This window comes from Saccoglossus kowalevskii, chromosome 20 (genome assembly GCF_978046115.1).
Source record: "Saccoglossus kowalevskii chromosome 20, keSacKowa6.1, whole genome shotgun sequence".
In the NCBI taxonomy this organism is placed as follows: domain Eukaryota; kingdom Metazoa; phylum Hemichordata; class Enteropneusta; family Harrimaniidae; genus Saccoglossus; species Saccoglossus kowalevskii.
This window is the reverse complement of record NC_140660.1, coordinates 22,966,475-22,989,999: the sequence shown is the minus strand read 5'-3', so window position 1 is coordinate 22,989,999 and position 23,525 is coordinate 22,966,475. Positions and strand designations below refer to the sequence as shown.

The 23,525-nt window shown below is 37.8% G+C and overlaps 3 long non-coding RNA genes and 1 other non-coding gene across 4 annotated transcripts in view; 2 read left to right on the top strand and 2 right to left on the bottom strand.

Annotated features, from left to right (window-relative positions):
* Positions 1 to 6,121, top strand: part of LOC144350121 (uncharacterized) — a 39,742-nt gene extending 33,621 nt beyond the window's left edge. Inside the window, exon 2 of the long non-coding RNA XR_014927913.1 lies at positions 5,894 to 6,121. This is a non-coding gene — a long non-coding RNA (uncharacterized LOC144350121). The remainder of the gene's footprint in view (positions 1 to 5,893) is intronic.
* The window catches only part of LOC102808397 (uncharacterized), a 40,073-nt gene extending 22,306 nt beyond the window's left edge, over positions 1 to 17,767 (bottom strand). Inside the window, exon 1 of the long non-coding RNA XR_438064.2 lies at positions 17,484 to 17,767. This is a non-coding gene — a long non-coding RNA (uncharacterized LOC102808397). The remainder of the gene's footprint in view (positions 1 to 17,483) is intronic.
* Positions 4,995 to 5,095, bottom strand: Mir10 (microRNA mir-10). The gene has a single exon (NR_037527.1). It is a non-coding gene; the product is annotated as a microRNA mir-10 (primary transcript).
* LOC144350118 (uncharacterized) overlaps positions 17,571 to 23,525 on the top strand; it is a 29,550-nt gene continuing 23,595 nt past the window's right edge. The window contains exon 1 of the long non-coding RNA XR_013420167.2: positions 17,571 to 17,653. This is a non-coding gene — a long non-coding RNA (uncharacterized LOC144350118). The remainder of the gene's footprint in view (positions 17,654 to 23,525) is intronic.

The following is a 23,525-nucleotide window of genomic DNA, read 5'->3' as shown; positions in this document are numbered from 1 at the left end:
AACAAATGTTTGATTTCTCAACAATTGTTTTCCTCGAATATCAAGAAATTTGTAAATATACTATTGACAGCGAAACAGATTAATTTAAAATATTATTTGGATCTGGTGTTTCGGGAAGGCAATGAGGGAATGAGGTACAATACATTGTTAGTCATAATTTAAAAATATCTGAAACCGCAAATTAGTCAAACAAAGTTCGAGTTTAAATCGAACGGAGAAACGCCGACGATAACAACCTATATTCAAGAAAGATTGGATCTATTCAACGAGAATCTCGATAATGATTGAAGATATATATACTGTATATAATTACCACAAACACTTCAACAAAAAAAAAGAAACCACCCAACCAACAAAAACAGGCTCGCACCATAATCATCTACCGTCCGAACATCGTCGTCTTAATGAGGATGATCAACATTTTGTAATGTAATGTCCAGCTTACAATCACCATAGAGACGAATTATTCCTGACAGCACAAAATAAAGTTCCAAATTTTGATAAAGAAAATAGTCAGAATAAATTCATTTTGATTCGGGGAAACCATACTCTAGCACCAGCCTTAGCTGTCTTCCTAAAAAAAACAGCTATGGAACAAAACAGCAACAACTATCAGTGTATTAGGCTACATTGTGTGTTCATTCTATATTCTATATTCATCATTGACTGCAAATTGTCTTTATTGTTTTTGATTTGTTTTATATTTTTAGAAAAGTTTTTATTTTTTGTTTTTATTTTTAGATTGTAGTTTTTTAATTTCTTTCTGTAAGACCCTTTTTATCCTTTCCTAAGGATTTTATGCGTCTAATAAAAAAAAAAAATAAATAAATATAATACCAAAAGATCAAAGTGGTCACGCATTTTGCTGTGAATGACATGTACTGTCGTGTTTCCATAACAACAAGAACGTGCACATATTCATAATGAGAACCGATGAAAAAAGAACTTTCACTTAATAAAAATTTACGTTTTTGTTACATAAAAGGGTGTTACGCCGGGTAATACTCTGTAACAGGAAAAACATGACGACTGCCCTCTCCAGCCACACGTGTCTTACAATGATACGTCATAGCCCCCCCCCCCTCCCCGAGAAAAATCCCCCGTCAATACTATGCCGGCACACCTGTCGCGAAGGGGAGCACGACAACTAAATCCCTGAGACTTTTTGTGAACTGCGCCACCTCGGTAACTGTCGAGGATAGTTGTTACTATGACGACAAACACAGGTGTAAATGTTATAAATCATCCGATGTGTTTGCACGATGTTGGTTTCGGTGACCCCGTGACCCCGTCACGTGAAGAAAATTTAGTGAGAAGTAGCTCACATGTGTCAAGGCCAGACATCGAACAAACACTCGATGTCACACTCACACATCTTTCATTTCAGTATAAAAATATAGAGTCATTCATTTCTCCTTGCGATGTTTTTGAAATACGCAACTGCAAATATGATGTCAACGCACAAGTGCAGCCCGTCGCCATGGACGTGCAAAACTTGCTCCAGTGCGCGTGCGCAGACTGAGCCAACTATCTATAAATAAAACCAACAAAACTCAACATTGTTCTGATTATATTGCACACAATTATTTACAAATAATTGAAAGTGGGGGAGATTCGACGTGGTGCGGCATCTCTGGATTCAAATTGGTAGCTTCTATCGCAAATTGTAATCTAGTAGGATAAGTTTATGGATATATATAGAAAACATATCAGTAGGAATGGGTTGTCTCCATCCATGAATTGTTAATTGTGAATACATTATAGAAACCATATTCAAGATTTTCGACTTTTTCGACAACTTTCTCAAAACCAAATGCCGTTATTTCTCGGACGAGGACGATACACGGGATATACACACACCCGTGCTCTCTTTTTTTTTTTGGTTTACCTGAGGAATGTGTTAACAAACAAACATACATACGATCATTGTGAAAACATTGAGGAGATGGTCGTAAAGTTTTACGACTTACAGCGGATTTCAACTGGAGTTGACCCCGAGACAGACATAAGTGAGGCTAAATCCGTAATTATACTTCGATGAGGTGGATGAAATGAAAAAGACGGACTAATTAGTATGCAAGAAGCAAGAACACGTCACTATCGGAAAATCGGGGAACATTTATGTGGCTCTAGTTTTTGAGTGTCGTCTGCCGCCCGATAATTGAACGCGACATAAACAAAGCTGAATTTATGAGTTTGTAAGTGACATGACCGGCTTAGTATGATCCAGACTCACGAAGTGAAACAAATTCCACCAAAAAAAAAAACAAAAAAAAACTCTTTGACGTTTTTATTTATATCAGTTATATTTTTACTTAAAAATTTGTCATTTTTGAATATTCTATTTGCAATCTAAAAGTATATATATACATCTTCATCTTTTTTATGCTAAGGCCGTCAGAAATATACATGTTATTTTAGCAGACGACAATCGTGAAGGAAAAAATGACCTTTGGTGAATTTGTGTACGCAGTTTACTTGTCTGGTCACGGGGTCAATGCATCCTTTATCTGAGAAAATGTCGACCAAATCTACATACAACTAACTCTGAATATGTAGAATACCACCTTCACGTCAGTCGACGTCATACATAATTCAAGTTCTTCCCGTCAATAAAACCTTAAACAAACGAACGAAACCTAATAAAAAATGTACAATTTGCGAGAACAACTTTAACAAATACGTGTGAAAATGCGAGTCGGTTTGGGCTGAATGAAAAGGCGCATTTCTGAGGTTTCCAAGGTTGGTGAAGATTTATCGGACGGACTCTGGTCCGCCGGTCGGGGACTGACCCGGCGTCTTGTGACGTCTTCGACCCTTTGTAAAATTTATTGTTTTTAACTGGCTTCTGATATTTGTCCGAGTTAGTCCAGCATTTATCAGTCGGGGTTACCCTACAAACAGTCTAGAACTGATTCAAATTCGGGTGCGCTGTACACCACAATTGTGCTCTCCACCTGTCGACTCTGTACCCGAAATCGGACCGTCTCCCGTCGCTCTGTGACTTAAATACGCACTTTAATTGTGAAACGAGGGATATGTCCTAACAACATCTATCACTCGAGATACAGGTAACGCAGTTTCAAAACATTGCACGGCATAGTGAGCATTGCAAGGCCGGGTCTACGTCAACATCAAAGTATGCCTTGCACCCCCCCCCCCCTGACTAAACTAACGAAATTGTGTTGTTATCGAACTGTGATGTCGTAATTCACTCTATAAAAAATACCTCGATCAGCCAAATTTTAAAATCGCATTTAAGTGGTGAAATATGACAGCGATTCTGGGTATGATATTAGACAGCCATTTGTGAGAGGGTTGATCTCAGCCACAGAAAGCAGACAATATGGTGGGCCATGAAGCGAGGCAGTAAGCATGTGTAGAGAAAAAACCATGTTAAACAGAAAAACTGCATCTTGAAAAAAACAAAAAAAAAACAGAAAAAAAAAAACATTTGTGTTTCATCTTCGAAGCCGACACAACATTTGCAAAAGCTGTTTTCCACGTTCTGTTCTACATGGATAGATAGCTGAGGCGATCGACACCATGATTCTTACGTGTGGGTTTTCCTGCGTCCTTCGAATCTCCCCGTCTCCATGGCAAGGAATTTATCAAATTTGAACAAGGCGACACTGCAAATTCTGCATTTTGTAATTCACATTTTAACCCCACAAAATAATTCGTAGTATAATTTCGTATACAACTATTGACTCTGTCGAACCGTCGGTATTTTACTAGGTACATTGGATGTTGCATCCGTTTTGAACGAAAATGGGTTCGTTGGCGGCATATTTGCCGACACAGGTGTAACTGACTGGAGTGTGATGTGATAGGACTGCTGAAACTGTCGCAATAGTGTGGTAACTGTTGTCACTGACAATGTATATAATGTTATTTGACACTGTGATATACCGTAGCAGCCCATCATTATGTCGTGTCGAGTACGAATCATTCTCTCTCTCTCTCTCTCTCTCTCTCTCTCTCTCTCTCTCTCTCTCTCTCTCTCTCTCTCTCTCTCTCTCTCTCTCTCTCTCTCTCTCCCCCTCTCCCCCTCTCTCGTTCTATCTTTTTTAAAATAAATAAATAAATGACAATTTATGTATATACACGATTTTATTCGAATCAGAGGAATATCGTCAATGTTAAATGTCTATATAAATCGAGAATAGCTAGAGTATCTCTCTATGCAAAGCGCCTTTATTGGCGGGAAAGTTCCGACTTAAGCAAGCCAAGCAGGGATATAACATGTTCGACTCATTTGAAACTAACAGCAACAATTTTAAATTGCCATCCATGCATGACAATGATAGCGGCAGTTAGTTAATATTACGTATTCGTTAACGACAAAATACAGAGATTATTTTACTTGCTTAAAATTGCTTTCGCGATCGAAATCGGGCAAAATGTGCGTGTTTTATTTGAAAAGTCGCTGCCCGAATGAGGCGTACAAAGCTAATATCTCGTTGCCGAATTTGTTTTCCATTTAAATTGATTTTTCCGTAAAAAAACACACACAAAGATCGATTTTCAAGGTGAGCTGAAGACACAGTTAGTTGACGACGCAGCTGTTAAATAAATGCGACTTTCCTTGGCGTGTGCGTTTCAAATAAAAAGTAACTAGGGTAGTGGTAATGACACTCCGTTCACTTTGATGTTTAGCGCTCCGATTGTAATGATAATTGTCACTGTTTTATTGCCCCTTTTAGTCGATCTATTGTTTTAAAGAAATAGTACACAACGCGGTCGCATGTTGCGCCCACCTTGGGCATCGTGTTAGTCTGACACCCGTCCGTTTTACCAATCATCGACGCGTTCAGAAACGCTGGCTACACGTACACACAAACGACAACTTACACCACTGTGTTATATAGATTCATATTATTATTCGCTTGAAAAAAAGTGAATAACGCTAGTAAATACAGAAGATAAAAGATGTGTCACATCGTATCACAATGGCGGGACTATGATGACGAATTAGGCCGCGGCCTCGGTGTTGTTGTGTCCTCGCAGCTACCTGTCACCGGTAGAAACGAATTCGTGAAAATGTACGTACCACAAATTCGGATCTACAGGGTAGAGGTTGGTGGAGATATATCACCTGGCGTCTTCGTTGCACAAAAGACGTATTTTTTTCCCGCCATCGTTTTGGTGCAAAACATACATTTATTTAAAAATTTTGTTCAATGTCTATGTCAAATAACTCCCGCTTCAACAGCATGTAACTGTTTAACTGTTTCACCGAATTGCGCACTATGATAAGTTTGCAATTCGTACTTAGAATGCAAAAAGAAAAAAAAAATGTCCAATAAGTGCAACATACATTCAGAAACACGAATATTTTGCAAACAGATTGTAAAGTACAAAAAACATTACGCATGAATTTACAGTTGGTAGGTTATAACTATAGTGTTCATTTTTGCCCGACCCCATTTTGTTGGGATAGCTATGCACAGCGGTTATTTTATTGCTCAAAGAACGGTTTATGGTTAAGCATCATCCGAGCAGGGAGTGGGTAGTATGTAGTTCGAAATTTGAAATGTTTATCTATACAAAGGGTGGACACCATGTCTCACGAAACTGCGTCAAAAAATGATAATATTAAATTCATTGTATCGCCCCTGTCGACTTATCAAGAGATTTTTTTTCCGAAATGTTATATAAGTTTGTGTAGAAACTGAGAAATATCCACACGAGAACAGGGCATCCGAACAGCAACGGCGACCGCGTACGTAAACTGGTACTTTTCATAATTAAAAACAATTTATTTAATGAATGAATCGCTAGCCGATTGCATCTGGTTTGCCACGGGACTTGCTATGCATGCATCGCTAGTTGGGAAGGTAGTCAAAGATTGGTAACACACATAATTAATTCGGCATTGTTCTCATTACAGGTCAAAATCGAGGCAGTTTGGGAATCCTTGTCAAGACAGAAGTCGCCTTCATCAGTTTTCCGAGTCGATCAAGATACGCAAAGCCCGAGGCATTGGTCGGCGTATCAGTCCGCGGGACAAAAACGCGAACGCGAAATATGGAAACTCGTATTCAGAAATACATACATATATTTTTTTTTTTTTTACAAATTTGAGGGTTCCTGATCATAATAAATTATTTTATACTGATATATTCGCGTAATGTCGCTTTGTTACCCCTTCTCCTGCATATAGTACGTCTACTAATTTATTATCAAATTCAGGAATATATTTACACATGCGATTGAATATACACGGATTGGCACCTTTTTTTGTTCCCCTTTTTGTATATTTTTTTTTGATAAAATGCGACTGCCGCTTCAATGTCAAAATACAATGTAGGGCAGCTATGCTAAGGGGTCATAAAGGTGACACGTTCCACACGTCCGCACTATATTAGTATATGCACACATCGTTCGTAGATAGAAAGTCCTAACCCTACTCCAGTTAACAAATCGGGGTGTGTCAATCCCGCGTTTCAATCTCGGCGCGTTTTAGAAATTGCAGCTTTGCGAAATGTAATTATTCGACACAACGGACTTATCATTGTTAAAATGGGCTTTAGGATAATATAAGGCACCATATAAGACTACATTTTGAAACGCTAGAAATGAAAAAGAAAATGATCAGCTTCGGCGGAGATTCCCGCTTTTACCAAAGTCAGGTTTTTTCAACGAAATTTCAAATTTGAAAGCAAAATGATGTACAATTACCAAATCAAAATCTCACAGCGGTGTCAATACGACACAAACTACGTCAATGCGCTGTCAGTATGCCTGATTGAGTTTACCGGGCATCAAGAAGAATATGCTAGGCGTGGCAGAGCTGTTCAAACGACTATGTATCTTCGTCACCTCTCACATCGTATCAACAGCAGCCCGAACTTGTCAAGTTGGCGGCACAAGCAAAACATCAACAGTTGTGGAGTGGTCGTCTGCCTTAGTGGACCATCGCAGGAAGCAATCAGACATCTTCGCCTGAGAAAGATAAAAAAACGTAGCTGCATCGCGGTGACTTGATCGGGAGGCCAGCACACCTGCGTTCGGGCTGATGATCGGGGCTTCGACTGCGGGTCCGGACTGCTAACAACGCTATAAATAAAATAAATCGGCTACGAGCGCGACCTTTGGGCCGACCAAATGTCCTATTTCATTTATAAATCGCTTCAAGGCTGTATCTAAAGCTTTGCAATGAGTGTGCATTGGTTATAAATTGTAGTCTTGTTTGCTCAGTAACCCCACCGATATTGGGGACAAGGGGACACCCTCTAGGCCCCAGTCACATCAAACGTCGGTAAGCGATGAAATACGACATATAATTCGGTTGTAAAAATATTTGTAGACAAAAGACGTATTCGGTTATACACAGTCACATCTCTTATCTTCGATTTTAAGACGTGATAACATGTGTAACCGATAACGAAAATAGTTTAAAATTGTTGTATTTAGGTCTCATAGTTGTGTAGTTAATCCGCCATTTTGTCGTGTTGCGATTATTACGAGTGTGATTCACTTATTGAAATAAAACAATTCATAAATATTTATAAATTGTTATTGTCGCCTTTTTAATACTTCTGCATACTAGCTGTTTACATTGAATATTAAGTGGTTCCGGTATTTAGAAACGTTCAAGTTGAATACAATTATTTAAGAATGTGAATAAAAACGGCGATGGGACATAGGGTGGTACAGGCAGTACCTTGGGGTGAAGCACACATTGACATTTATCCGTGGCCTAGCAACGGAAAAGTTTAATACCCCCTTATCGCAGGCGGTACTGGTTTTACAAGCTCCATATCGTTAACTGTAAATTCCGGATTCGACAGGAGAGCATAAAATTGCCAAAAAACTGAATTATTGACGATAAAACAGACAAAACTTAACGAGAATTTAAGACGCGTCGAGACGAGAATGCGACGCTGCCATTAAAGGAGATCCGTTGTCGTTGGAAACATTTCCTTGAGAAAACGAAAGAATGACCTCTTAGTCTGTGTGATTGTTGGTACGTTTTGTACTGTCTGCGATGTGTGGCAAGTTCGGACCGATCATTGACACGGGTCACCTAATTTGCATAATGTAACCGCATCTGCCACTATCGGTGGCCTGAGTAAACACAGACATTACATTGGCGAAAAAATAACAAAATCGCAAACGCGCCAAAAAGTTTGACGAATATTAATCTGTGCTTGAAACAGAAATGTAAAAAATATTTTGTGGAAATTTAAGAAATAAATTAATTCGTATCAAGTCGATCGCAGACGGTAGATAAACATATGACCAAGTCCAAGTTAAACTTTTGCCAAACTGTTTGCACAACACACGTCAAATGATAATTTATATTTTATTACCGATCTTGTGTAGGATAAAAAAATTATTTATTCTAGCTCATTTTAGTTCGGATTCTTGAACGGGGTCGATTTGAGAAGAGGACGTCAACGCGAACACACACGCGCAGACGGTAAGTAACAAGAGCTGCTAGCTGAACTGTAGGTTGGGTTAGTTGTATCTGTCTCGCGGGAAACTGGTGGCCGCCATTTTGTTTGGCGTAGTCTGTGAATACTATGCACGTAGGTCACGGTAGCCTGATCTGTATTCCATATACTCTCTTGGCAGCGTCAACTCGACACGGGAGGGCGGTCATGTGTGTGCCGTTTTTTTTTTTTTAACAAAAGAACGGCGCTTGCCAATCGGTGTGTGTTTTCCCGCCTTTCCCGGATAGCTAGCTACATCCAAAGTACTGAGGTAATAATATTAATAGTAGATAGATTATTAGAGATAAATGGTCATTGCGTGAGGATTAATATTTGATAGCGACCTGTTTCTACTCGAACTTGAAAAAAACCGCCGGCAAAATTAAAGAATGGATCGTTTTCTCAAAAGGCAGAAATGGCTGACTGGTGGCAGTATACCAGGGTGTCCGAGCAATCTTCGGTGAACGAAACGAGGTCACAGTTCTCAACTCTGTCGAAGGGTTGAGATATGGCGAACACGATAATGAACTAAAAGTTGCGTTGTAATGGAATTAACATGGCGACTCGTGCCGTATGGTTTGACCTGTGAATATCGCAGGGTCAATGGCATCGTGTAATGACGAACGACAAACCGTTTTTTTTAAATTTATGGTACAGCAACCCGCCGTCTAATTACTCTGACGAGTCTGTCATCACCAGAATTGACAAATGAGTCCAAGTTCATTCCCGTCATTCGCAGGGGTGGACTATCATAACGGGTCAGGTCGCGTATTTCTCGCTCCACGCTTGTCAACTTTTTGATTAATTTTTCCCATGTGGCATTGCAGTTGAGATGTTAGCGCCAACAACAAATTTCATTGCGTGCCAAGGACGTTAAAGAAGTTGACAAAAAAATGAGAAATACCGTTGAAGTTTATAATTACACGAGTTCAAATCTTCGTATTTTGTTTATCGTACTCGGATCGGAAGAAACACGTGACTGTAATAGTTAATGTTGAACACCTCATTCACCGTGACAATCAGGAGTTTTTTTCATTTGGCGGGAAAAATCGTGAGATAGGTTACCAATTATTCATAAGTATACACAGCCTGGTTCATATACACACAGCTTTGTTGAAACTGTACTATGCAGAAATTTAATTAATCATTTTTTTTATCTTCAACTCGCTGAACGACAAACCATTTTCAAGACAAAAATTGTTTTTCATGCATATTATTCAATAATTGTTTGTTAATTCTGGACGAAATTATTATTTTCTTTATTATTATTGTTTTAAAATAAAATATCGAAAAATTATACGGAAAAAAAAGTTGAAGTTAACGATTAAAGAAGATATTTAGAAAAATAACACATTCTTCAAGTTCAATACAATAATAACCAGTAATATCAATTTCTCCATAGATATATACTAGTAGTAATTACAATAAGTACTTGGTTTTCAAATTAATTTATACATTAGCTATTAACCCACTCTGCCCCATCACCGGTCAGAAATTGTTATTTTAATGAACTTCAAATTCCCTTCGAGACTACTTATTTCAGCTTGTGGGTGAATCGCACTGCATTATGGTATAGCCAAGTTATCTACTTTGCATAGTATTGCTTCTACGTCTATTCACATCGGGAAAATAAGTGGCAACATTTTACTTTCGCAGCAACAAATGTTTCTTATTTTCCCTAATATGATGCAACGACTGATAATATATTAGTTGTTGATAACAGACGATTTTCAGTCTATGGTTCAAGGGTGGCCGTCGCGGTGAATTACAGAACACATTCGCAAAGCAGTCTGGGAAATCCTTGTATCATAACGCGGTTTTATCCATACTTTCAGAGAAAATCTAAACAATACGGTGGCTGGCCGTGTGGACTCGCACGAATTTGTTAAGCTATCGTTTTTGCTATTGTATTGTGTAAGATTTTGAGACAGTTTCTCCTCTACCTTGTTAAAGCGCGGTGTTAGTCGCGCAGCGCGTGTTCGAATTTCATGTAAATAAACAATGTATTTTACACTCGTTGTATGCGTCGCTATGAGTCCCATATCGAACAGGACGCGGCACGACAACTGCCGCCCTTTAAGTATAGGTTTTATAAAACGAATGAGACATTGTGGACGTGTCGTCACTTCAGGGACATCGGAAATTCCAGGCCTTGGGTGAGCTCACATATCAGAAAGCGCTGATCGTCCTGAGCAATATAACCTGCGAATAATTTCCGCTGTCAACGTGAGAATGTTGGGGGGATTATTAATGGTTGTTGAACGAGGCGGTGACATGATGATGATGGATGATAGATGGAGAATACACTGGTGCAAGACGCGTGTCCACTTTCAGTAGGTTGGCACAGTGTAACAAGTAATGACAACTAAGCAACAACTGACAACTTGTGATACGATGGGGGCGAGATGTCACGGCAGGAATTCAATCAAGACCCTTCATGCATTGTCCGCACTCCTTAGCTTTTCTGACATGTGCCAGTCTCCGGCGAAATGCTTACAGCAGATGGCCGCTTTCCCCGCGGTATCTATTCCGTCCCAAATTCCTCTCTCACACGAATAGCATGTATATGAAAATATTATACGACGAAAATTGGCATAATTGTTTCAGATGCCAAGCAAGAGAACGATAGTACTGATACTGTAATGACAAATAGGCGCGAGGCTGAATGGGGTCAAGAGGTCAGACACATATTCAATCACGCGTCATCGTTCTTTGTTGTCGTCTGCCACAGACTTTTAATAAGTGAGTACTTCCCATGTCAAACGAATTTTACTTAGCTTAGTGGTGCTAGGTCAGGCGATCCGTCATCTTGATTGATGGGCTTTCGCTTCTTACGCAATTTTTGACAGCGGCGTTACGACCTTACTCGAGAAAAAAGACGTGGTCAGTACAATATAAAACTACCGGGTTGGGAATATTAAATCGAAATCACGAGGAACGATTTGCTCGTACACTGGCACCAAGTGGTAGTCACTATTTCTTCTGGCTGTTCTGCATAAAGGCGAGTCCGTTTCAACTCGAGTAGTTTTTTTTTCTTTTCTTTTATGATGATGATGATGCCTGAATTTACTGGAATGTGTTATGTTTATAATCTTGGCAATTTACACAACTTCCTTCCATTCCAAATTCAAGTTGATGGCCAGATTGGTAAATAGGGACGTCAACATTGATGAACTGACCATTGTCCGCTACCAAATAGTGGTGGCCAGAATCGCCCCCTATGCAGGAGAAGTTAGAATACGAAGAACGAAGGGAGGGTAACATCTGCGAAGATGCCACAGTGTTTCACGTTGGCGCTGAGTGATACTATTTACCTGGTGCACCGACTCAACTCCGATGTTGATACGAGTATAAATTAATCAAATAAATCAGTGAATGCCGGCATTGAATTCTCAATGACAGTATTGAATTCTCAATGGACTTCGTAACGCAATATCGTCAAACAACTACCACAAACTTAATCTCAATTGAGCCGGGACGTTACCATTACATCCCGTAACTAGCCAATATGTAAATTATATGTTAGGAATAAAAGTAAAAATCACGACACCATTAAAATGTAGAAATTCTTAAATATAAGAAGAAAATTTGAAAAAAAAAATAACGAACAAATGTAAAAAGAGTTTTGCGTTATAGAAACACGTCAGAAAGCTTACTCCTTTCAATTTATTTTAAATTATGAAAACCGTTTTTAATTCTGTAGTATTTTTTTTTCGAAGCCAGTGTAGTGTCAATAAATGAAATAACTGATTGTACATGGATATTGAATGTTAGTACAATTGAACTGATAGGAGCTAAGTTTTTTTTTAATTATTTTATTTTTTTCATTTACTACTCTCCGTTGTGAGTACTAGTAGACTAAATATATAATGTAGTAATGTTCAGTATATATAAATATATATATATATAAAGGCCATGGGCTATTCATTTACACCGCTATAAATGAATATACAAATACAACATGGACGTACGGAGTGCAATAAATTATATACTTTCCAGGAATTGCTGCCATTCCTCACTTCATTAAGTAGAAAATAATTTGTCTATATTTTCGCGTGTACGAAAATTTGTTATTTTGATTAAACGAAATAAATTAGCACATGTTGGAGTGAGATACAATTTTGAAATAAATGTGTCTATCAGTTTAACACAAAAAAAAATGCGTAGTTGAGGTTACATTCTTTTTCAATCAGATTGCTACCAAATGAAATTCTCATTGATCACTTCGTTGTTTTCACTATATACAGTTTAGGCGATGACGAGGTAATTCTCTTCTATGATAAACATTTTCTTGGATACAGCGCAAACAGGTCATGTTTAGTTTATATTAGTGATATATAAGTTGTTTGGTGGATTTGGAGTCCGATAATGCCTCAGTTGTAGAGAAATAGTAGAGCCCCCTTGCTTAAATAGATAAGGATTAGGAACAATATCATCCGAGCTGAACACGCGGCGATAACTCCTATAATGTGGCATATATGATAGTCAAATGAAAATAAAATGGACTGAATTGTTGACCACTCCCAAGAAAGATACATAGATGTTTATTCCAAACAAACAGGATATATAGATGTTTATTCCAAAAAAAAAAGTTAGTCTTTACAACACACAAAATATATATAAACAAAAATATACAAATGGAAAAGGGGTCGAAAATAGTTACGATTAGCAATTAATCCAGCCCCCCCCCCAATCACACTCTGACTTGGTGCTGTTTGCATATGTGTAATATTAACATCCTAACATTATACCCTATGATGTGTGTGAGTTTATTTGGAATCACAGACGTAATTTTGGCCTCAATATTACACGGATCAAGAAATTCTAAGGTATCTAGACAAAAATTAGTTTGAAACGTTACCCCGCACAGCATATCATGATGATCGTTTTCAAATCTTTGGCTCAGTGTCCTCTAATTTCAATTCCGACGTGTTGTCTTTTACAACTCACAGTCCCTTGTATAGAAAACATCGAGTTGTCTATCATGTACGTAATTTCAAAATAAAATATTAAACAACTGCTTAATACTTAATCAGTTTACTGTAAAGTTACTTGTAATTCAAGTATTTAAGTAATATATTCTATCGTCACTTCAATTTTGTAGAACGAGCTTCCTTCGAAATTGTGTCTTTGTTTAACTTCTAATATTTTCAAACAAAGTTATTGATGTTTCAGTGTAAGCCCCGACTGTGTATTTACGTTATTTTGTTCAACTAGCTTTTAAGTTTCAGAATAGCAAGAAATAACATAAATATAATTAATAGTATGTATTAACCGTGACCTGAATTCGGAAGTGTCGCTTTAAAATTGGGAATATTTATCCCTTGGGACTGGTCCATCGGACACCAGTGTCTACGTTTTTATTAGTTTTATTCCAATTATTATTTTAATCTGTGAGATTGGCCGTATATCATCTATATAGTGTAAAGGGACATCAACTGCATTTTTTTCCACTTTTTTAATCTACTTTTTAATCCAAAATAGTACTGATTCTGAACAAAATTGCCTTTGTGTGATACCAACTTGGACTTAGTAAATACATAGTGATATGCCATGTAATAAAACATATTTTTTTGCAAATAGCAAAAATAAATGTGTACGACTATTCTATCAATGTGATGTTTGCTAATGCTTAGCATGGTCTTGTGTTTGTTCATTCGGTATTTTAAATGCCATGTTGACTTAATGTTGCATGGCAAAAAAAAATATAAAAATAAAAACGACAGGTTATATTTCCTTTACCATATAATATACACGCGTGAATGTGCATCATCGTCCGTACATTGTATTTCGTTCAAATATTTTTTTAATGACAAACCCATTATTTGGTTTATTCGGTATTTGAAATCAGTCAGTGGACGTCCGAATCGTGGAAGCAGTAACACTGACCATGATGATTCGGCATTGACATGTCGCGTTGTGCCACAGTTGTAAAATCTGGATACTTTAAATATCGACAATCGTATGATAATCACATTTATACAGTTCTGTAGTGTACAAGATAGTGAAATATACATCATATTATTCGCCCAAATGCGCGTCATGGTGTATTCCTCAAAGTTGTGTGTTTACACTGAAAACAATATTTGAATCGATGCAAATTACTATGTAATAATTAGCATAATTTCACCACACACGTGATCATATCATTTAATTACACAGATGTTGCGTTAATATATTCGTAAATTCGTCTTAATTCTTGTAAATAGTTTCGTTGATGTTTATCAGAATCAGTATCCCTCAACATGCACATCGGTGAATGCAGCCGCTTGCTATGGGTCCACTCACTCACTCACTGTACGGATTCCGTTGATGCAGGCGACGCGCTTTTTGTTCATTTTCTCCATCGAAGTGTCAATACCTGCCTATTCGGGAATATTCCTAGGATGTTTCCCAATAAATGAAAACAATGAAATGTAACAAAAAATGATGATTTTTCGTAAATTCGTTAAACTCTTCTACAGCGACAATCCAAATATACGTAAATATTTAGTACACGTCAGCGGAGTGGTCCAGTCTAATGGTGATCGCCGACTACATACCTTTTCAATGTTAATGTGCATAATCGTAATCACAAAAGTCCAGTCATAGGGATGCAGGTTTGTGCATGTAAATACAACAAATAATTCAATCGCTAGCCCTGTTACACATTAGTCTGTTGATAGCAATCCGAAATGCCTACGCGTTAGGTGCAAACAGTATATGCGTTACAATCAATGGGGCAGCTGAGTGCTCTAACCGTTCTCCGCTGTTACATCAAATGAACACGTACATATAATGGAAACAGAAACACACCGTAATGCAACACAGACACGATATCGTCTTTTTTTTAGATTCAGCTCTGCAAAAAAAAAAAAAAAAAAAAAAACACACACACACACGCTTTTATGAATATGGAAATGCACCATTTACGCTTAAAGATAGGTCTAGACTGGGGCGACAGATTCTTATCTAAAAATAGATCCGACCTTTATACAGCATTGAGTGTACCCCCCCCCCCCCCCTTGATGGCCGATGTAGAACAGGGACTTGGAGACGATGTAAATTTACATAATGTAATAACACTGCGATTTGTAATATTACATTTTTTCTCGAAGTTACAATAATTTTTTGGAAAATTACGAACTCTCCCGCTTCTACAAACAAATTTCAATATGTTTTTATAATAATCAGCGTTATTTTCCTTCAATACATAATTTCACGTTAAAAAAATTACGTTTTTATTACGTGACGCGCTTGTGAATTTGGACTTCCGATTACACAAGCCACCGAGACCACTAGCGGCTAGACTAACGAATGCCCCTATCGTATCGCTCAGTGTCATTTTCCCACGTTCAGTCAGTTGACTGCTAATTCGAGTAAGTAGCACCTCCCCCTTTCAGTGCGATTGGATTATTCAAGTAATGTTATATAACGTAAATGGGCCCCTATCGCCCGACCCTATCGAAGCCGTCTGTTTTGTCCAGGGTGTAAAACATACCATTATGTTGTCTTTGTTTACAGGCCGATAACAGACTCGGTCATTCACAAGTACAAATTTGAAGGCCGTGAAAAACAACAAGTCTAATGACGGCCAATCAATACAAGATTGTAGTTAAACTGCCCGTAGGGAGGACATTTGACACCGCCAGGGCAGTTGGCCATATCGCTCTAATTTCAGCGAATGACTTGAACAGACATTGGTATGAGATGAACATTCGGTAGTGTTGTGTCAAGTTTGAATATAGAGTAAGGTCACGGTTCACCAGGATGTGTTTATGATGAAAACGTGACAACGTCCACGCATTCAAGGTTAACTTTACAGACGCTATGCGCTCTCAATTCATGCAATGGAATTATATGTTTATTTGTAGTCAATTTTCGTGCGAAATAAATATTCAGTTCGATATTAATCATCTTAAGCAAAATCGCGTGGGAAAATACAGTTCGAAAAAAATTAGTCCAACATTTCTACAATTTCGGGGCCTGTATTCCATAAAAGTGGAATCCAACTTCAAACGAGATAAAGCCTTAATAGGATTGTCAATTTACATGCAAATGTTTAATTCAGGATAGAAAACAACAACAACAAATCGGTAAAAATGTGGAATTTGGCGCTATATCTGCTGTAGCGAAGATTAAATCGGTGTTAGTCATACAGGCATCAAAGACAGGGCGGAAAAGTACAACGTACCGACTGCTCATTTGTGAAAGTTGCAACAATTCGAGAGGCAGTTCTATGTAACAAAAGCTATCATTTAGATATTGATAAGGTAGGTTAGGGTACACGTACCATTCAGTAGGAAAAAAAAAACACGAAGCTTTAGAATATTGATCTAACAGAACGGATGGTTGGAGACCGATAAATCGACCCGGAATGTGCTACCATGAAGCATCTAGTGACCTAAATTATAAATACTGTCGGATGAGAAAAAAAAGATGTTTTCGTCCCTAGATCCACGATAACCTGCCCCATTGTTTACGTCTCCGTGTAGATATAGTAAACACACACGCTGATAATCAGTCGGGTGAAAAAAAAAAAAAAAAAAATTGCGGGAGAAAAAATAAGAGAAAACTGTCTCACCATTGTAGCTATTCGCAGCATTCGGTACGGGTCACGATGCGAGGTGTTTTCTCGTGGAAATTTCCAAACGTACTCCGCGACTGTTTCCGTCCGCCATGTTTTACACAGAAGCCTCGTCGTCTTGGTAGGTTGGCGCGCGCTCCCGACCCCCTAAATCAGGTGATTTGCCGCCGGAATACACGCAACGACTACGGCGAAAACACGCGGAATTTTTCAGTCAAATTTTTCTGTCCCGAGAAAGTCCAGACGAGTTTTATTATCTCATAAATTGTCTGATTTAGTGTCCCATAGAGGCAAAAAGTGTACATTTATTGCGATCACGTGACGTAACGCGGCCAATCACAAGCCGTGGTTTCTGTGTAAAAGTACAAATCATTCAACAGAGTTTTACCAAAAATCCATAAATTTTATTACTGCTTTTCTGAATAGATTGGCCTTGTGAAACTCATAAAATTCTCTTCTAATCGAGATATACGTACCGTTTGTTTGTCGCGTTTTCCCATTCCAGCCTCCCTGTCTTCCTAATTAGAGCCCATTCGGTGGAAGTCTTCTTCTTCGTTGGGTTACTATACCCTTCATTCGGATTACTATAGCCCCAAAACCCACGGTCTCTGCTGCCTCCAGCTGGAGTTACCTCACAGTCAGCTAGGTAGGGTTTATATATTATTATCCACAACATGACATTATAGTTAACATGGACAGAGTGACGTGAAAGGTTATGACTGCGGGCGCGGTTAGAATCCTCCAAATCTCGCGTCAAGTTCACACCACTCAACTAATAGGAGTGCGTAATTTTAAGCGACCTAACAACGGACTCTTCAATCAATCGACCTGTCCGTCATTTCCTTTCACGATTCGTATAAAAACAACAGAAACATATTTCTTTTTTTTCTTTTTTTTATCAAACTATGTCGTGTGAAGTTTACTTCTATGTGGTCAATATCGACTTAGAAGGGCAGAAAGTCCACGAAAGACGAAACCGCGGCATATTAATAATTTCGCATGTAACGATCATTAATTTACAGACGATTAATTCATACATTTGGTCTCCCTGTATCGGTAGCCTGATTAAAAAAAACTTTCCGGCCCAAATGTGGATTTGCGTTACCAACCACTTGTCTTAAGTAGCCAGGTCTCATCCATATTTAGGGGGGGGGGGGGGGTATTTCCTCTAAAAGTCAAATTTGAAAAACGAATAAAAACAACAACAAAAACAAAAAAAAAACAGCAAAAACAAAACAAACTCTTAACTAGTAGCTGACTTGATGGATAGATACATATTTTACCATAATTTAGTTTATATTTAAATTGCATTTCAATTTATGCTAATTTTAAGACAAGTTGTCTGGACGTTCTTTGAGAATTGCTTCCATTTATAACTATTTACATATAAAACCACCGTGTATAGTTCATATATTCCAATGCTGGAACGCTTGGTTTTATTTACCATATCTTCTCATAAAAGACACTCCATACCCGTGAGCTTCTAATGAACAAATTTAAATATTCATGATTTGCGCGACCATCGTGAACTTGGATAAAGTATCAGTGTGACCCAGTTAAGCTTTTTACTGCCAAACACTTCAAATAGATATGTTCAGGGGGAGGTGAAAACACATGCGACTACTTCACAGATTATCTACACGCCAGTCAACAGTGGTTTATATGTCAGACTACTGTTAAGATGCTTATATTTTAAAATATTGAACTAGTATAAAGTGTAAACTTCGCCAGCACAGCGTAAAATACGGGTCTATTTTTATTGATTTATTATATTGTGTTAATGTCTGTTTTGTTTTGGGAGTGACTCCTCTGTTGTTCACATTGCCTCCGATTCGTGGGGCTCGCCGGCTAATTCGCTTCATCGTATCGTCACCGGTGTTTATCGTGCTGTGTTCACTTTCGAACATTCACGTCGTGTTCTATTATTCCCCCGCCCTACGTATTTTCTGGAGTCGGCTAGTTACAGGTCAGTGGGACAGAGGGCAATTGGGGACTGCCGTATAACATACACGACGCGGCATGCATTTTAAGTATGTTTACTTGCGTGGATTCGTTATATATCTATATTATAATCATTTTAACTCCATGTAGTGTATCGAAACACATTTACATCATTTTTGATAGCGCATCTTATACTCCCATACCTGTAGATTTTTCGCGGGTTGAGAAATAGGAAAGACAAGTAAATTTTATTTTTAAATTTGTAAATTCTATTCAATGCCTTGGATTTTCAACCATTTTTCTTTTGTTTCCCTACAAATCAGATAATCGTCTGCCCGTTTACTGAATGAACATCTCGCTTACACTCATCTAACGCAACGTTCCCTGCCAGTGTTTCGCCGCCATACTAGCCTCGCAGAAATTTTAATAAAAACATATTCATAAATTATAATATGAAATATAAAAATATTAATTTTAGAAACAGATAGATGCTGACATTGCGTACAGGTTTCGATAAAAAGTTTCTAATATAATTAATGTATATTATTTATTTTTAAATTTCAATATATCGCCAATACAAGATCAAAAGTTGAAAATAGTTTGTTGCTTTTTATTTTGAACAACACTGGCATAGTTTGAAATTGGTGGCAGATACTGATCAAAGCTTTTGAAGGTTCATGGAGATAAATGTATAACGTAGCTACTACCTGAAAGGTGCGAATACTTGACGACAGTAAACATCACTAAACATGAGGTGCCACCTGTTAAGAACCGGTGTCAAAATAAATGTATTTAATGATCAACACACGAGCAATATCGCAACGACTTGAAGAGCCCCCGACAACGAACTACACTACAGATGGAAACAAGAATAAGTGAATAAAAACGTCGCGCGAAAAAAACATCGTTCAACACAGGTATCGCTATCTGGTGTTGAACGCATTCTCGATTCAGACGGTAAAGTTGGACTTTTACCGCCACTCGCCCTACATCAAAAGCCTCCAAATGTTGTATCTTAATTTCACATTTTTTCAACAAAAAAATGCGCAATACATTTAATTATAGTTAATTCAATATCCCCCGATCCGTGCTGCGACATTATCACTGTCTTTGCACGGTTATCGGCGATTCACGGCGCCCGGCGCCATTTTGTGACCTGCCGGTGTCTAGCTGTGTCTGATTGAACGACCACACAGACAACAACCAAAGATTCTTACGCCTTCTGATAAAATATTTAACCAAAAATACTGATATAAGAGATTATGAGTTCACTTTCCTCTAAAATAAACTTAAAATATGTAGAACATTTCAGAAAAATTGAAAAATTCGATTCGTTACGTTCTCCATAGTAAATCCAGCAGGTCGCGTTATCAATAACGCACAGAAACACATTCTGTGTTGCTTGTTGAAATTTTATGTTCTGGTGAGATAGTATGCCATTCCTATAATATTGGGGGTCCCCTTCAACTCATAGCTGATATTTTACGAGGTCGAAATCAATAATAATATCAACAAATTAAAAATAATTCTCCTATAAAGGTCAGCTGGCTTATTCGTGTCAGAACCAGGGCCACATTTCAATTTTCCGACGCAGCACAGTGTACTATATACTGGCGTTTACATCTTAGCGCATAGTTAAGGGAATTAGGGTGAAAACTAGCGAAAATAGGGACAAAATAAATACAGTTAATGTTAATTTTCATTCTAAATAATATTGCTTGCTGTAAAATATTCTCGGTTTTATCACAAAAGAACAGTCCGGGTGTTAATGTAATGCGAAGTTAACCGACGCCAACACCTAAGTGAGACGTTCTACATATAGTTGTTAGTTTTTAAGCCAATTGAAATTTGTAGTTTCGTTATTTTACGGAAGAAACAACTCACAATGCTTTTCAACGACAATCTACTGGTCATTTATATTCGTCTGGTCCAACTGAAGTATTGTTTTTGTTTCAATTCGCGATATTTCCAAAACCGAGTCCCATGTTAGTTAACAGTCAACGTCGTTACTAAGATACCTTTAAAGACAGACGCAAATTTTCAATTCTTTTTTTTTTTTTATATAAAATTGACAAAATCGAAAAACACTCTTTCAATAAAACAGCACTGTTTCACTATTCGTTTTCAACTAATACTCGTTAGAAAGCAGCGCGTGTGAACTGTACTATTGTATGTATACCTAAAATAAATTTCGTTTCTAAATAGTTTTTAAAATAAGTAATATGATATATATATTCGCAACCGGTTTAAATTATATCTCAATGACTATGAGGTATACACGTTAAAACAGGATGCGATGGCTGGCCTGATACACGGCAGCTGCACGCGATTTAGACATCTGACCGCGTTGCTTGTTCCGTCACTGATGTTCCCTCGGATTACTTTTACGCGAATCACATGAACTGTCCAGTGTGATTCCAGCTTCACCGAATCAATATGTTTCAACTTAGAAAGTGTCTCGTGAAGATGGCATAACCTACCGATATCGAAATAAGCGTTCATTAATTTTTCAGTGGTATAAAACGGTATTTAAAAAAAAAAAAAAAACACGTTTCTATGAACTTGATTCCGAGCGACTTGTTGATTTGCGCGCAGGAAGACTTATCTAGGTAGTTACTGTTTTTCAGTTTAAGACATTTATTTTAGAGATTTCCTACTTACGTACGTTTTATATTGTTAAACCAAATCTTATGTTTCTCTTATAGTGTAGTAAGAGTCGCTCAGAATATATTGAAAAAATATTCCCGACAAAGTCAGATCACATAACACTACTCGATTTGTTTATTTTTTGCAAACTGACCCGGTGTGATGGTGGTGATAACGATTGCAGCTTTGAATGTATCTCGTGCTGGTGTTCTATAATTTCTGTATTTTGTCAAACTGAAAATAATTGACTACTAGCTAATGTGATGAGTGGTCAGTTATCGACTAATCCACATGTGAAAACTTATGAGTATCTAAATATCATTGTATAAATAAATGCATTTTGTTAATCCAGAGAACATAGCGAAAATGTGGGATTTGTTTTTTGTGATTCCGTCTCATACGCCGCTCCATCCTGCAGAAACAAACCTTTAAAAAAAACACGTTAAACAACGTATTAAAGCAATAATTATAACAAAACTTATTCACATAGTTTTTGATTTGTATAAACTTTCTATTATTTGATTCTACAATACATGTATACGTCCAAAATTTGTCAGTGGGAACATGAAAAATAAACATAAATACAAGATATCTAAATAGTGATTTGCCGGCTTGACTCACCGCGGCGAGCGCCGCCATATTGAATACATCTGAGGGCAGGGCGCCACCATGAAGACAAAAATACATGAAATACACACATATGTACGAAATGTTCTCAATTTCAACTCAAAATATGCTTGTGTTTGAGAACAAAATACGCAAAGTAGACATTTTCTTCCGTTTATGATATACGATCTTCCCACATGCATGACGGAGTGGGCTTATCCTAGGCTGGATTATCGAGGGATTATCATTTTTGATCTAATTTAGAAGAAAATTGTTAGAAATCGAAAGTATGGATCATCGGCAATAACCATGGATGTAACACGTGACATTTAAACATATGCACAGTTATTTATTGAGAGGATGATTCTGTTATCTCGTTGGATCGATAACAATTTCTAGGTTGATTAAAAGAATGTGTTTTATGTAGTATCTGGCCTTGACGGTTGCTCACTCAGTAGACAGACTAGAAACGTCGTTTTGTCTCCAGTTGGCTGGGTTTTGAACGAAATTCGGAAAAGTGTCGGCCCGTACTTTGCTCCAGTCTACATGCATGCCGGGTAACCATGTTTTGTCTGCGATGTAATTGAATTTCCTACACGCCTTCTTGAGCACGCGATAAAACGAATAAATCGAATTCCATTCTCGTGTTCGGCCCGAATAATGTCTCCGGAGGCTTTCCATTGAATGGATGTCCATTTCACGGTGGTTGTGAAGGTCCGAAATCTCTGTCATCAGCAGGACCGGAAATCAAAAATTGAAGAACCTGGTTACTGTATGAGGTTCAGTGATGCGACATGATGCATCATGGGTATTTTCTTTCTTGTCTTTCTTGTACTTGTCTGGTGATATCGTGTCGACAATGTATGTATCCGATTTATCCATGAACCCGACATTCACATCAAATTCCCTGTTTTCCACTGAATCAGTGAAAATTCCTAACATCTTCGAATGTTAAACCACGCTTATAACCCCGTCACTCATAACAAAGAAATACATGCCCGTAAACTCCGAGTCCATCATCTCCAAACAAAATATCTCTATATTTTTGAAAATATACAGAGTAAATTCCGTATTTCGAAGGAGTGGTTAGTCTTAGCTTCATTTGCTAAGAGTTTGCAAATTTACTAACCATCAGAGTGTCTGGAATATAGAAAGTTCCCCGAAATCTATAAAAAAAAGTGAGTCCTGGCGATTGCGGACAATTGGCGCCAAAAAAAAATTGTCGGTAACTGTGCGCAGTATTTTAGTTAGTAGTAAGCCTGACCTGAGGTCTGACGTTCTTCAATTTACGCACAGTTCAAAACTTTGTGAGGTGACTTATCGAT